Consider the following 14,786-nt stretch of genomic DNA (forward strand, 5'->3'; position numbering starts at 1 on the left):
TCAACAATGAGGTCCCGACCACCAAATGACATAGCAAGGACGCACATGGGTATTGATCAGTGCATGTTTTGCTGGATGTATGTCTGGTCTACAAGATACATATAATTGTTACTTCACCCACGTCTGTACATTTTCTCTACTCTCAGAGTCAACTTTGTATCCATACGTTTCCATTCATCTAACTTGTTGAGATGGTTTCTAGCTTTTGTGTGAAGTGTTGTGCATAGTGTATTTATTAATTGTGCACACAGCCATGATCCTACAGCTATCCATGTAACTGTCATGTTAGTTTAAAATGTTGAATACAGGTCTTTGGCATTCTTGTGTTGCTTACCTTGAATAGGGCTACAAAGAAATGTAATTTATTTCTCCAAGAAAACAAGTGAGTGAGGCATTTTTTTTTTTTTGCAATTTAAACAGTAGTTTTGTTCCGATCCAGCAGACCAGCAATACTATACTGTCAGTTACTTTGTCAAAAGACACATTAGTTTTTTTCAACCTGGTCAAACTTTTATTTTTACCCCGAAAAATATCTGGCTGATGTAACCCTTTCACCAGTGTTGGGGAAGTTACTTTGAAAGCGTAACTTGTACAGTTACAAGTTACAAGTACTGTACACGTTAAAACAGAGGGAGCACAGCTATTATGGTCAAAGCTTCTTATAGTGACAACACGGTAACATTGAATGATCCTTCAATGTGCACTACTGAATTACATGTGAATGTAAAAGCTATAGACCAATCACTGACCAATGAGCCATCATCATTACACACTGTCGTTCTCTTCACACAAAACAATGACAATGACTGACCTTTAATGACAATGGAACACCATCCTAATGACTGAATTCCATGTGAATGGTAAATTACAGACCAATCAATGACAAAGTCTCACATCCACCCAACAATGAATCAGGTTAATTAGTGTGAAACCATGAGGATAATTTATGGTGTGAATCACAATCTTGCTTATAATTCACCTAAAAGTCTGAACTTAAATGGGTGTCTATGATATAGCAAGTAGAATGTTGTCCATCATTTCACATACTGTCTTAATATATGAAATACAATTAAATTACATCAGTTTGTCATACAGTTCACAGCTCAAATGACCCTCTACTAAAGTTACTAGATCATCCATTACAACAATCCTTTTGTCATTTGAAGTCCAGAAACAAGTACATTAACAACAATGTAAAGATAAATGTATCCTGTTTTTGTTTCGAGAACATTCTGTATAATTGTATATTGTTATGAATGAGATAAGCATCAACATGTTTGCCTTAATTTAAACTTTATTTCAATGTCAATGCTAATGCTGTGCATTTAGTCCTACTTTGTCTACTTAACGTAATATTTTTTACAACTGTATTTTTACCAATGTCCACACTTGATAATGAAATACAAGCAGTGTTGAAGGGAAGACTGAACCTAGAGTGAGCGAGGTGATTGGTGGACAGATGGTTCTATTGTTCTCCTCTTTGGCCAATCATTGAAGCAGTTTGTGGCTCCACCTCAGGCTCTCTAGTATAAGAAGAGTATGTAGTTGTAATGTCTCCACAACTCCTCCAGGATATCAATCATTTCAACGAGAACTGACTGTGGACTCCAGACTTCAGGTGAAGATGAACTCTCTAGACTGCACCAGGAACAATTCTGATGCACAGGAAGAACCCAAAGACCAACAATACCCTGGTAAGTTATGCTTTTTTAATATCACACATGTTGCATCATTTTAAAATCCAAGTGCTTTTAGTATCACTCCATCATTTCTATTGTATTGCATTAATAATTATAAAGCACTTATACTGTTTGATAACACAAGTATGACAACATGAGTATGTATAAGTAATGTTAACAACTTACAATAAGATACTTACTTATAACATAGCTATACATAGCTAAGTTACGGTGATCATAATTTGCGGTTCCACTGAGGTTATAATGCATACATATAAATAAATATATAAGTTGGCATGCATGCTTATAACCATTTATAGCAAGTGTTATAATGTCCTATAAGAACTTTATAATGCATTACTTTTTAAGTAAACTGTTTTACCATTAAATTTTTTCAACATATCAACTATCTTCCATTTGTCTTTTGTTTCCAAATCCAGTGCTGCATCCTCCTTCTAGCTTCCCTGTCCTACCAGCAGTAAATGAACGAAGCAGCTTGGCTAAACAAACACCACAGCTGTGACCAGTGTGGAAAAAACTTCACTCGAAGGGACCACCTTAAAATACACCAGAGAATTCACACTGGAGAAAAACCATACCACTGTGAGCAGTGTGGGGAACACTTCACTACAAACGGCAAGCTTAAAACACACCAGAGAATTCACACTGGAGAAAAACCATACCACTGTGAGCAGTGTGGGAAACACTTCACTACAAACGGCAACCTTAAAACACACCAGAGAATTCACACTGGAGAAAAACCATACCACTGTGACCAGTGTGGGAGCAAGTTTAAGAGGAACGATGAATTATTACAGCATCAGACAATTCACACTGGAGAGAAACCCTATGGGTGTGATCACTGTCCTACCAGCAGTAAATGAACGAAGCAGAAACACTTCACTCACATGTCCAACCTTAAAGCACATACAAAAATTCACACAGGAATTAAACCATATCAGTGTAACCAGTGTGGAAAGGCTTTTAGTCAATCAGCTCATTTAAAAAGCCATACGCTAGTGCACACATGGTTTAAACCCTTGCCTTGAAGTCAAAGTGAAAGAAGTTTTACTTCATCAAGCAATCTTCTTCGTCATGAGCACACACACATACGACAGACAAAGCCTATCAATGTGAAGAGTGTGACAAGAGTTTCAGTAGAAAGGATCATCTATAAAACACAGGAGAAAATCCACATAGCCACTGCAACTAGTGTAGAGTGATGCTGTATGTTCTAGTAGTTTATCCCCTCTAGGTTGATGACAAGACTGAGGTGTTTTTTTCCCCTTATTCTCTTTGTGTCTGCTGGGAGAACCCATCCTTTTTACTTTAAATGATAACTGAAGGTCAGTGGAGTCAGAGTACGCTGAGAAATCCATATGCAAATATAAACGATCAATTTCACCACAAATTAATCAACAAGTCATCAAATTTGACCTAAATGGTTTCTCTGTACTCTGAGTTTGATTATTATTATGGCTGTTGTTGACCGCTGACATGTATTGTGATGTTTTACCTTGCTAAGTCGCTCTGGATTAAGAGTGTCAGCTAAATTCTTAATTTGTCATTTTAATTGTTGGAACAAACATGCAAAGAAACAGTGTTCATTTTGTTATGTCGATTGGACTGGAATTTTGTGTACAAAATAAAGTTTTTTTTTCCTGCTTTAATTAAGATACAGTATATTCCTGTCTGTTATTTATTAGTGCCTAATTCACCTACTTGATGTCCCTTTGTTATGTTCACTGACTGCAATAAGTGTGAATGTAAAAGCCTTAGACCAATCACTGAACAATGAGCCATCATCATTACACACTACTGTTCTCTTCAGACAAAACGATGACAATGACTGACCTTTAATGACAATGAGCCACCATCCTAATGCACTACAAAGCCTCAGACCCTCACAACAATGGATCAGTCTTACTGACATGGTCTGAATGGTTTATTTTACATTCAGCTTCTCTAAATGCTGCTACTTGCTGATGCTATTAACAGCTGTGTCACCGACTTACATGAATATCACATTTGCATTCCCAAGACATGGATGTAAAATACAAGGAGTCAACAGCACAGGTGTGCCTCCAACAGCCTGCACTACCTCAACATATTACATTACAATATTATATAAGGTGGAGGTTGTAAACATTGTAGCAGTATGTGTGATTTGATACATATCTAGTGTTCCATTTCAGGAGACATCGCACATCTATAAAGCCTGAGACAGTTTACCTCAGAGGAAACATGACATGACATCAGGCAGTCACATATTACAGTTCACATAATATTGTCTATCATTCACCTAAAAGTCTGAACGGAAATTGGTGTGTAAATGTCATCTTATCACCAGTGTGGGAGTGAGTTTAGGACCAACATTGAATTAATAAGTCACCAGAGAATCCATACTGGTGAGAAACCCTATAGTTGTGAGCAGCACTTCACTACACTGAGCAACCTTAAAACACACAAGCTGGTGCACACAGGATCATGGCAGTAACTTGATCAAGTTACAGTTATACCCCTGGAGAAATGTAACTTTAAGTTTCAAGTTACATAGAAAAATGTTTCTAGCAGTTGGAACCAAAGTCACCAATGCATTATCTATGGAAATAGTGAGATCTTGCATGGGGCAGGGCTGTAAAAATTAATTGGGCCTATGCCTATAGGCATATGACCTAAATTCCACAAGAAAGAGGATCTGTTGAGGATACTGTAGCCTACATTAGTCATGACATTTGATCTTCAATTTGACCACATCTCAATTGTATTGTAAAACTGTAACTTAACTGTAAAAAAAGAGAAAAAAGACTGGTGCCTTGTATAGTGATAGCTACACCTTTGCTATACATAATTATTAAACTGTTACATGACATTTGATTCGTCAATCTTAACAAAACGTAAATGTAAAACTATAACTTCGCTTGTAACTTCTTGTAACTTGTAAAATGACCCAAAAAGTATTCAGTTACTTGACGAGTTACAGAAATATGAACGTAACTCAGTTACCAGCAAGTTACAGCAAAATGTAACTTTAACTTCCCCAACACTGCCTTGTCGAAGGAACCACTCACTGGCCAGTAGCACTCAACTTTCTCCTCATGTTTGAACCAACAAGATGGGATAATGTCCATCAGAGGCTTCCCATCACTCAAAACCTCTGCTGGGAACTCCACAATGTAGAACATGCTGGACATGCTGCAAAGTTCATAGGTCACTGGTCATGTAACTGAACGAAAGCCACATTCCCCTCTTGCAGAGGAAGCAGTATCAGTTTCTCTGTCAAGTCAGTCACAGCCACTCCATGCAGATCTTCTGAGAGTTTTGACACCGTTTTGATCCCCACAAGAGATGAACCTATAGGGTAATTGTAGAAGCACCCTCGTCACTTGTAAAACTGGCACACGGCGTACATATCTCCTGTTGACAACTCCACAATGTTCTTCACAACAGCAACTCTTGAGAGCAGGAAATTTGTCCCTCTTGCCTGTACTTTGTGTACTGCATTCAAGCCGGTATATGTGGGAGAGTAGGACCACATACAGTAAATGTGGTTGTTGTGGCCCATTCCTCCTTTCCTTTTGAGAGACAGGCCTGTGTTTTTTCACCTACACGCCTTACGACTTGTTGAACAGGGCCTTGTGCATTGTTGTGGGTTGTATCTTTCCCAGCCTACAATGCTGCGCACCAAGTCTCTTAAACAAAAATAGCAGATCCACTTGTTGAATGTCCCTCCCTCCTTTTTTTCTTTTATTTTTTCACGCTGATGAAAAATGTATTGTCCCATACGAATCAATGTGACAATCACAATTTGATGGTGTCCCCTCCATAATCCAGGGTTCGCGTTGATCCATGGAGGTCGGGATGAGCGAGGTCTAGTACATTCAACACCCCAGCCCAGTTCAATCCAATGTACTGGCCTGGGAGAAGATGAACGTAGGTGTCTTGCATCAGCCATCCAGCTACAGGCCCACACACATTTTGGTAATCCACATCCAAACCAGCCATTTCTGGAACAAAGTCCATGTACGTATACTCACCTTGAGATGAAAAGGCATTCAACAAACGAAAAAGCAAAAGTCCAAAAGACCAAAAGAGTAAGGGGGGAGCGCCACTGGGGGAGCGGTATGGCAACAGGTGTTGCGTGTGTGCGTTTTGTCACAACAACTTACAAGCCCTCCTTGTAGTTGGAGTAAGACCGACCTTGTAGTTGTTGGAGTAAGACCGAAATGTTCTCATACCCTGAACCCATCCAATGGAAGCATTGTCCCAGCAATCATGTGTCCAGGATCCGCACAGTAAAGGCATAGTTCCTCCTGCATCCTCCTGGTCCGCTCCTCTCTATCCAGCCTGTGTGGTACAGGGCGGCCTGGCACAATGATCTTAGGGCGCACCGTCATGGTGGCAGCATCCGCTGTCACAGGCTGTTCGGTGCCACAGGCAATCGATCTTATGACAGGGGGGGGCTCTGCTGCTCGAACAAGCTCTGAGACCGCCATGCTGGTCGCCAGCTGTGAATTCAGGAGTTGCTGCAGGCTCCTCGCCAGCACTTGGAGGGTCGCATGCTGGGCATTGAGGGTGAAACTCATGTCAGGACTTGAGTCAGGACTTGCTCGACCTCGGAGTGTAGGTGTAAGTTTTCCTCTCCTACAAAATAATGTAACCAGCATGATTTGTACCATTTAATCATTGAGAAAAACGATTAAAGAAAGAAGTTAATAAATAAAGCAACCCACCAAAATGTATAGACCGTTTCTTGAGGGTTCAATTTGAGAACCACTAATGTAGGGGATACTGCAGACCAATAGCAATAACTGAGTAAATTAGACTTACTGAACCTTTTGTATAAAATCCTTTGAGATACTTTCACTCCACGACACTCAAAGATAAATATTTTTAACCGGAACCATTGTCTGTGGTTGTCCTCAACAATGTTGTTCCTGATAATGGATGTCGTTGCGTTAACCAAAACATTGAACGCTTGGGAACCTCTCAGTCGTCTACAAGCCAGGGCTGCTGAGCTTCTAGATAGGCTCTCAGGGTCAGCCCAGCCTCTGCAAAACAGGCAGTCTGGCTGGTTTTAAGTTCAAACACCAAGAGTACAGTGTACAGCAGGTTGTGTATCGTTCAAGCTCTATAGACACAGTGGCTTTTAAGATAGAATGATCCATCTGTAAAAAAAAAAGAAAAAAAACAGTTTACAGTAACAGAGAGCACTATTTTGGGTTGTTATGGGACTTTTGAATCTACCCCACTGGTTGCATCTACAGTTTAGGCATAGTTTTACTGAGGTTTGGGTTAGGTTTAGGCATAGTGCTTAAGATTCACCAGGTTAGCATTCACCAGTGTCAGCAGGTTAGCATTTCACCAGGTTAACATTCACCAGCGTCAAACAAATGGGACCCTAGTGCTGCAGCCATGGGCACCAAGCTCTGGGGGGCAAAAAAGAGCGCTATGACAGGACCAAAAGATTGTCCTGGCCTGCCGGCCACCACAAATCCAGAACTAATCCTGCACTGTTGCTGTCAGGCAGATCTATACCTCCATCACCTCTGCATCTGATCAACACATAACATTTGAACAGGTGTACAGATTTGTAAATCTATTGTAACTGTCTGTGTGTGACAGTCTGTGTTTTACAGTAAGCCTTGTCTGTGGCTATAGTGGCTACTAGCATGTCAAAGTGTAAAAGAGAAAGAAAAATACATACTTTACAGGCAAACATTTGGTGTAAAAAACACTGTCCAGGCAATAAATGTTCAATTATTTAAACAATATATGTATTTGCATTTTTCTTTTTTGACAAACAAAACTGACAGCACAAAGTTCAATAATACAATCACAATAAAAGTTAAATTGATAACTTTTCTGTCTGTTATATCTTAAAAAAAATCACAATCATTGTGTCATATGATGCAGATACATCAGGAGGATTCATTTCTTTTTGATGCAGATCCACCAGGAGGATTCATTTCTGAAGGTTATCGCCCTGTCCGTCACTCCCCCAAGTCATCAGGAGCAGGTCGGTTGCTTCATCCAACACTGTTTCTTTGAAGACAGGGTACATCTTCAGAACCTCCCTCAGTCTCACAGCTGTAATCATCCTGATCTCATGGATGTGGTGAAAGAACAGGTCCAGCAGCTTGGCCAGAACTCTTGCCCCCTCACGCATATATGGACGCAGGAGTGCAACCATCGGCAGAGAGACAAAGCAAGCCTTTGAGTCTCTCCAGCAGGCCTGTAGCTCATTTAAATACCAGCACTGGGAACAGGCTAGGTCCCAAGCAGACCTAGCTTTAACAAAAAAAGAAAAAGAGCAAATAGCTTTTCAACTGTAAATGCAAAACGGAGTGCTCACGCTTCTCAACTATAAATGCAAAGCGGAGCGCTCACGCTACCTTTAGCAGCATGTACCCATATGCTGGGAGGAGGCGTTATGGGCGCGGCCTATACCAACAGAGTTTGGTTATAATAATGCAACTTAAATATCAACCTGCCTTGTCCCAAGGAGAGGGAAATGGGGACCCTTCCTTACCGGTGAAATGCCGGTCACTACGGCCCTGGATGGCGAGCCTTTGCTGCTCCGACCGATAAGTTCGACGTCGTTTAATACGCCTTGCAAATTAGCGAGCCGACATTTCTGCTTGATCACCTACTGTATAAAATTACAACAATCAATATAAAAATAAACCTGTCTAAAATGTCTCTTACCCTCACTGGATCATAGATGACCTTATAGCATTCGTCTCCCTCTCTGCTCTCTGATTTGCTGCAGGGGTTTGATGAGAACTTGGTCCCTCGTGCTCCTGCTGCCAAGCTGCCATGTTTTCTGCTGGTGTAGAATAAGGAAGCTTATACAATACAAGGTCTAGCTAGAACAACACAAACAAGTTTAATACTCACCCGTATCTCTCATCAAATGCGATGGGCCAGCCTTCTCCTCTGAGCTCTAGCTTTGAGCTGGCGATTGGTGCAAACTTTGTCTCCCATACGCCTTCTGCTCAGGCAGACTACAAAATAATGAATGGAGAGAGAAAATGAAAGGGGAAAAATTAAGTGTCATATTCACAATAAACGTTAATTTTTGAATTTAACTGGAATGCGGCTAGTATGCCCATTCCTAATTCATAGGTTGTATTACCTTGTATCACCACACCAACTTGCATGAGACTCGATCATATTTGGTGGAAACTTCTGGTCACAAAGTGTGCAGTTTTGCTAAAGAACAAGATGTGGCTATGTCAAAGGTCTGATTTGAAGGAATTATTTGATTTAGTAAACATGACATGTACGGCAATGTCCACAAACCCATATTTCTTTGGTGTTATCACCAACATCTGGCAGTGTCTCTGTAGGGATTTCCTCAACATCTGAATCACAAGTTGGATCATCCCTCTGGTTAGGTACCTTGTAAAACTAGTGAAACAATGGCAGAAGGATTTAGGCATCTTGCTGATTTCACGAACATCAGGAGAAAGTGGGGACTTCAGGAGAGTGAAGATGTACCCCGTCTGCTTGTTGCTTAGCCCTTTGAAATTAAGGGCGAGCTGACGGAGGCACTTCTCCTTACTCGTTTTCCCTCTCTTCCTTCTCAGGATCAACCTCTGGGAGTATCTCCCCCTCCTGGATGGCCTGTTGTCTGGCCGTTTCCACCAGCCTCTCCCATCTCCTCTGCCGTGGCAACCGGCTCTGGTCCATCTAGGGAGTGCTGGATCAGCTCCCTTATCTCTGCCATCTCCTTAGGCGTGGGGTTGAGCGCATAGAACCGATCTGATATTTCAGGGTGTTGTGAGCCATCAGATCGGTTACTTTCTTGTGGGCCTCTGGTAACACTGTTTGACGAGCCTATTTCATCTAGCACACACAAAACAAAGAAATATGGAGAAATCAAATTGGTGCACAGATGATGCAAAATGCATCATATGACCAGTTGTAGCATGCTGAAATACTAACATATCTAAAAACACAGATTGAACACAAAAAAGAATTCAGGATTGTGTTGATCGTGTCCCGCACAACAATAAAATAAGATCTGGTTGTCCCAGAGGTGACCTGGTCCTTTAACACTAAGTGACTCTTCTGAGGAAACAGAAACGCCGCTATGGGCAAGCTCCGTCGGAGCAGATGGACAATGACAGCGCTGCTGTCATTGTCAACAGTTTCTTGAGCAGAACATGACGGTGGACACCGTGGACTCACAGCCTGATAATCTTTATAGTTAGTCTTTTTGACATGTTTGCTATTTATATTCGTTCGCTATTACTACCTGTCAGTGGTTCCTGTTTACTTTAGTTCAGACTTGGCAGGTTGAGTTGAGTGGGTGTGTGTTTACCAGGGCAGGGCTGCTGCTTGGCCATTACGTGGGCGCCTCTCCCTCCCCCGAGGCGGCTTCAGATGCAGTGATTGGCACATTTAATAGCTGCACGCACCGTGTTGGCCAACACTGCCGCTGCCCGTTTTTCTTTTCTTTTTTTTTTCTTCCCTCCCTCACTCGCCCTCGCCTGCTCTCGCTCTCTCCCTCTCTCTCTCTCTCTCTCTCTCTCTCTTCCCCAACACATTTTCTGCGCCTCTCAGAAGTGCCGCTCTAGGCAGTTGACTAGTTCGCCTTCATATACGCGCCGGCCCTGACAGCGGCTCATGTCTTGGCAAAGACAGTGAAGCGAGTTGCCTACCAGTCTGGGATCTGGGCCACGTCTGAACTGGCGCAGCAGCCGACACCCAGTCCAGAAGGATGGGGATGGACACTGGATGTCCACAACCGGGTCTGGCTTCTTGTTTGGAGCAATGAACTGATAAAATGCGGTTGTAGAAGTGGTTGTGGTGCAAGGTGCTCCTGCAAGAAGGCACACTGGAATTGCGCGGAAATTTGCAGTTGCCAATGTGACAAACGATTAGAATGTTATCCTTGATATCCTTCCTAATCTTCAAATCATTTGTGCTCCATTTGTCTGACTGCTAACAGAGTTGAATGATTTAAACATGTTGCCAGAATGACCCTATTTATTTAATCTTGGCACATAAAAGATCTATTGGTATTTTCAATGGCTTTATTGTGATTCTTAACTCAGAAAATGTATATTTTGACACCAAGCTAGAAGTTGTTGGCCTTCTTTGAAGTCCAAGATGGCCGCCTTCGGCCATCTTGATGACGTGGCCCCCCTTCCATAATGAAACGTATGGTGATCGAGAGCATGTGGAAAACAGTTGGCGCTTTCGTCAACCGCGTCTGCTAAGCTGCCTGACTATAAGACTAAATATATTGGCTATTTCACAAATAAAAACATAATGTATATGCTGTCAACTAATTGTTTACATACATGTGTAATTATATAAAGGTAAACAGTTCCATAATATTTGTGAAGAAACTGCTTAAAAAACACATAGTGCAAGCCTGTGGTATAAACTGAAGAGGCCTAACTGAAATATCAGCTCATAAACAAACACCTTGCTTTTTCTCTCAGAATAGCTGAGCCTCACAGAAACGTAAACAACACAATTACAATGGAACGGCACTCAAATGTTTTACTTACGGTAAGTAAAAGTATCAATACTGCAACATAGAAATACTCCATTACAAGTAAACGTTCATAATTCAAAAACTTAAAATTACAAAGGTGTTGGCATCAGAATATACTCAAACGTATATATATAGTTTTAAATAGCAGATCTACAAGCACACAATGTGTCACGATGCAACGTGTTGTGAGCTTGTAGATTGGCTATTTTCAAATAGCCTATAAAATAAGCTAAAGTGGATTAATGTATGTTTTATAATATAATCACTTGCGGTATATCTGCAAAGTAAGTTTTCAAATAAATGTAGTGGAGTAAAAGTACAATAGTTGGATCTGATAAGTAGTGGAGTAGAAGATAAGGTATTGATAATTGGAAATACTCAAGTAAAGTACTAATTTACTTAATTATAGTAAGTAAATCTACTTAGTTACTTTACACCACTGGTTGTGTGTGTGGGTGTGGCTGGAGCTTCTGCCTGCCAGAGCAAACACAGCTGGAGACCATCACCTGTAAGAGACATTTTAGACAATTTAAGCCACAGCTTCCTCTCTGTTCAGTTTGCCAAGTTGTGTGTGAGACTCAAACAAGCTCTCAAGACATTTGACTAAGTGTCTAAGTCCTAATGGTGCTTTTTTTACCTTTTACCTGCACATGTTTTTGTTGTGCACATGTTTATGTGGTCGGCAGGAATCATGCAACATAAAAAAAAGCCTGAATGACCCAAACATGTTTGAAAGTGAAACCTCCCTATAAAGGCCTCTCCATACTTTGACCGAAATGTTCGGCGAGTTGGACTTTCCGACGTGCAAATTTCCGAACTCTCATTCAGTCTAATGCTTTTCAGAAGTCGCGAGTGATGTCATTTTGTAGTCGAACCTTACCTTTTGACCGAAAACAGCGGTTTCGGTCAAGTATGGACAGGCCTTAAGTCATGGCAATCTCAGTCTGTTGAGCGACCCACTAAAACTGACCCAATCTTTTCATGACTGTAGTGGGTTATTTACTCCCACTGTAACGATTTTATTGCCATTTTAGACATTTCACAACGTGAATTTAACAGTTGGCTGCCTTGAAAGTACCATAATGATGGTTTTAAAGGGGGCTTGTCACCTAAAGGGTTACTGTCACTTTAAGAATCATCTTAAAAATCTTAAAAAAGCAAGTTAATATTTATATGATGTCATTGTAGGGATGCGCAATTATAAGCCAATCAAATTGACTACCTAGACTACTTACTGTACTGGTCAGCTTTTGTTGGGCAGATTACACTGAGACAGTTTCAGACTATTTCAGGATCCGCACGGGAGAGAGACCACATGACCTAATGTATCATACTATTATAATTTCAGGGCGTGTCAGCGGGCCTTTAATTATGGAAAAGCTACACTGGGAGAAATGTAGTTTAACAGCATACAAGCCACACACTTGAACCCATAGTCCTTAGTTTAGGGGAACATTAGCCAAAAATAGCCGATCTACAGTTCACAATACAACACGTTAGCTTGTAGATCAGCTATTTTTGGTGAGCTTGTAGATCGGCTATTTAAGGCTAAGACAAGTCTAGACTAGGGTTTAAGTGGTTAAGCATAATATTGAGAAATTGAGCAAAAGGCCTATGTCTCTGAATTGAGTTTATTGCAATAGTTGACACCCAAATATTCAAGGTCAGATTTCTGTGTGAAACTGATCTGGGTTCTGTTTAGCAGACCAACATCTAGGGTAACAGCAGCCCTCCCCCTCGCCCAGGGGTGGGCAAGGTTTATTTACAGAGGGCCATACTGCCTTCAGTTAAATGACTGAAGGGCCACACATTGTACACTTGAATTGAAACTTGAAACACATGAACGCTGAATAGAGGATATACACATGCATAAAGTGAATGGCAAATCGAGTGGCACATCGATGTTGTTTAATGCAATCAGATAGGACTTTTCTGTTTGGATGAATGGTCTGTCAAGGCCAGAAAGTAGTTTTTGCCACTCAGTAGGCGTTCTCGCATAACTTCCTGGTATGATGATGTCATGCCCACACGGGAAAAAAAATATGTACATATATTTTTTTAATATATGCCACATATATGTATAAACATATATGCACATAACCCAAAATTGGCGCCTATATGTACATACATGTGCATATATATATATATACATATATGTTCATATATGTCCAGCACATATATGGCCATATATCTATCACATATATGCCACACATATATGTCCATGTAAGCCGCCCATATATGGGCATATATGCCGCTCATATACATGCGTGTATGCCACACATATATGTGACGCTACATGCACATATATGTGTGGCATACATGTACATATATGTGCGGCATACATGTACATATATGTATTTGATACATGTTAAATATGTCATTTACACATGATAAAGCTAAACACATGAATACAAAAATATGCATATCTACATGAAAGAAAACACAAAATCTAGAAGTCATTAACATACATTTATTAACAATATTCCCCTTTATGAACAACATTGTGGCTTCTGAACAGCTTAATATCAAAAAGGCACAAAAAATAAAGTAAAGAAAGAAAGACGTCATTAACACACAAAAATAAATAAATAAAGAAATCTAGACGTCATTAATATATACTAGAAGCTGGGCCGCCCGAAGGGCGGCCCAGCGTCTAGTCGGCGACCTGGCCAACTCGGGAACGATGTAAATAGGGAATGAATGCCCCGCCCTTTAATGCAAACCCCATTATACCTGTTGTCATAGGACCCGTCTTGACCATCTGTTTGCCTGTGTCCATTTATGCCCATATACACACGGGAAAAAAAATATGTACATATATTTTTTTTATATATGCCACATATATGTATAAACATATATGCACATAACCCAAAATTGGCGCCTATATGTACATACATGTGCATATATATATATATACATATATGTTCATATATGTCCAGCACATATATGGCCATATATCTATCACATATATGCCACACATATATGTCCATGTAAGCCGCCCATATATGGGCATATATGCCGCTCATATACATGCGTGTATGCCACACATATATGTGACGCTACATGCACATATATGTGTGGCATACATGTACATATATGTGCGGCATACATGTACATATATGTATTTGATACATGTTAAATATGTCATTTACACATGATAAAGCTAAACACATGAATACAAAAATATGCATATCTACATGAAAGAAAACACAAAATCTAGAAGTCATTAACATACATTTATTAACAATATTCCCCTTTATGAACAACATTGTGGCTTCTGAACAGCTTAATATCAAAAAGGCACAAAAAATAAAGTAAAGAAAGAAAGACGTCATTAACACACAAAAATAAATAAATAAAGAAATCTAGACGTCATTAATATATACTAGAAGCTGGGCCGCCCAAAGGGCGGCCCAGCGTCTAGTCGGCGACCTGGCCAACTCGGGAACGATGTAAATAGGGAATGAATGCCCCGCCCTTTAATGCAAACCCCATTATACCTGTTGTCATAGGACCCGTCTTGACCATCTGTTTGCCTGTGTCCATTTATGCCCATATACACACGGGAAAAAAAATATGTACATATATTTTTT

Source organism: Nannobrachium achirus (assembly GCF_963921795.1).
Source record: "Nannobrachium achirus genome assembly, contig: SCAFFOLD_259, whole genome shotgun sequence".
Taxonomy (NCBI): Eukaryota; Metazoa; Chordata; class Actinopteri; order Myctophiformes; family Myctophidae; genus Nannobrachium; species Nannobrachium achirus.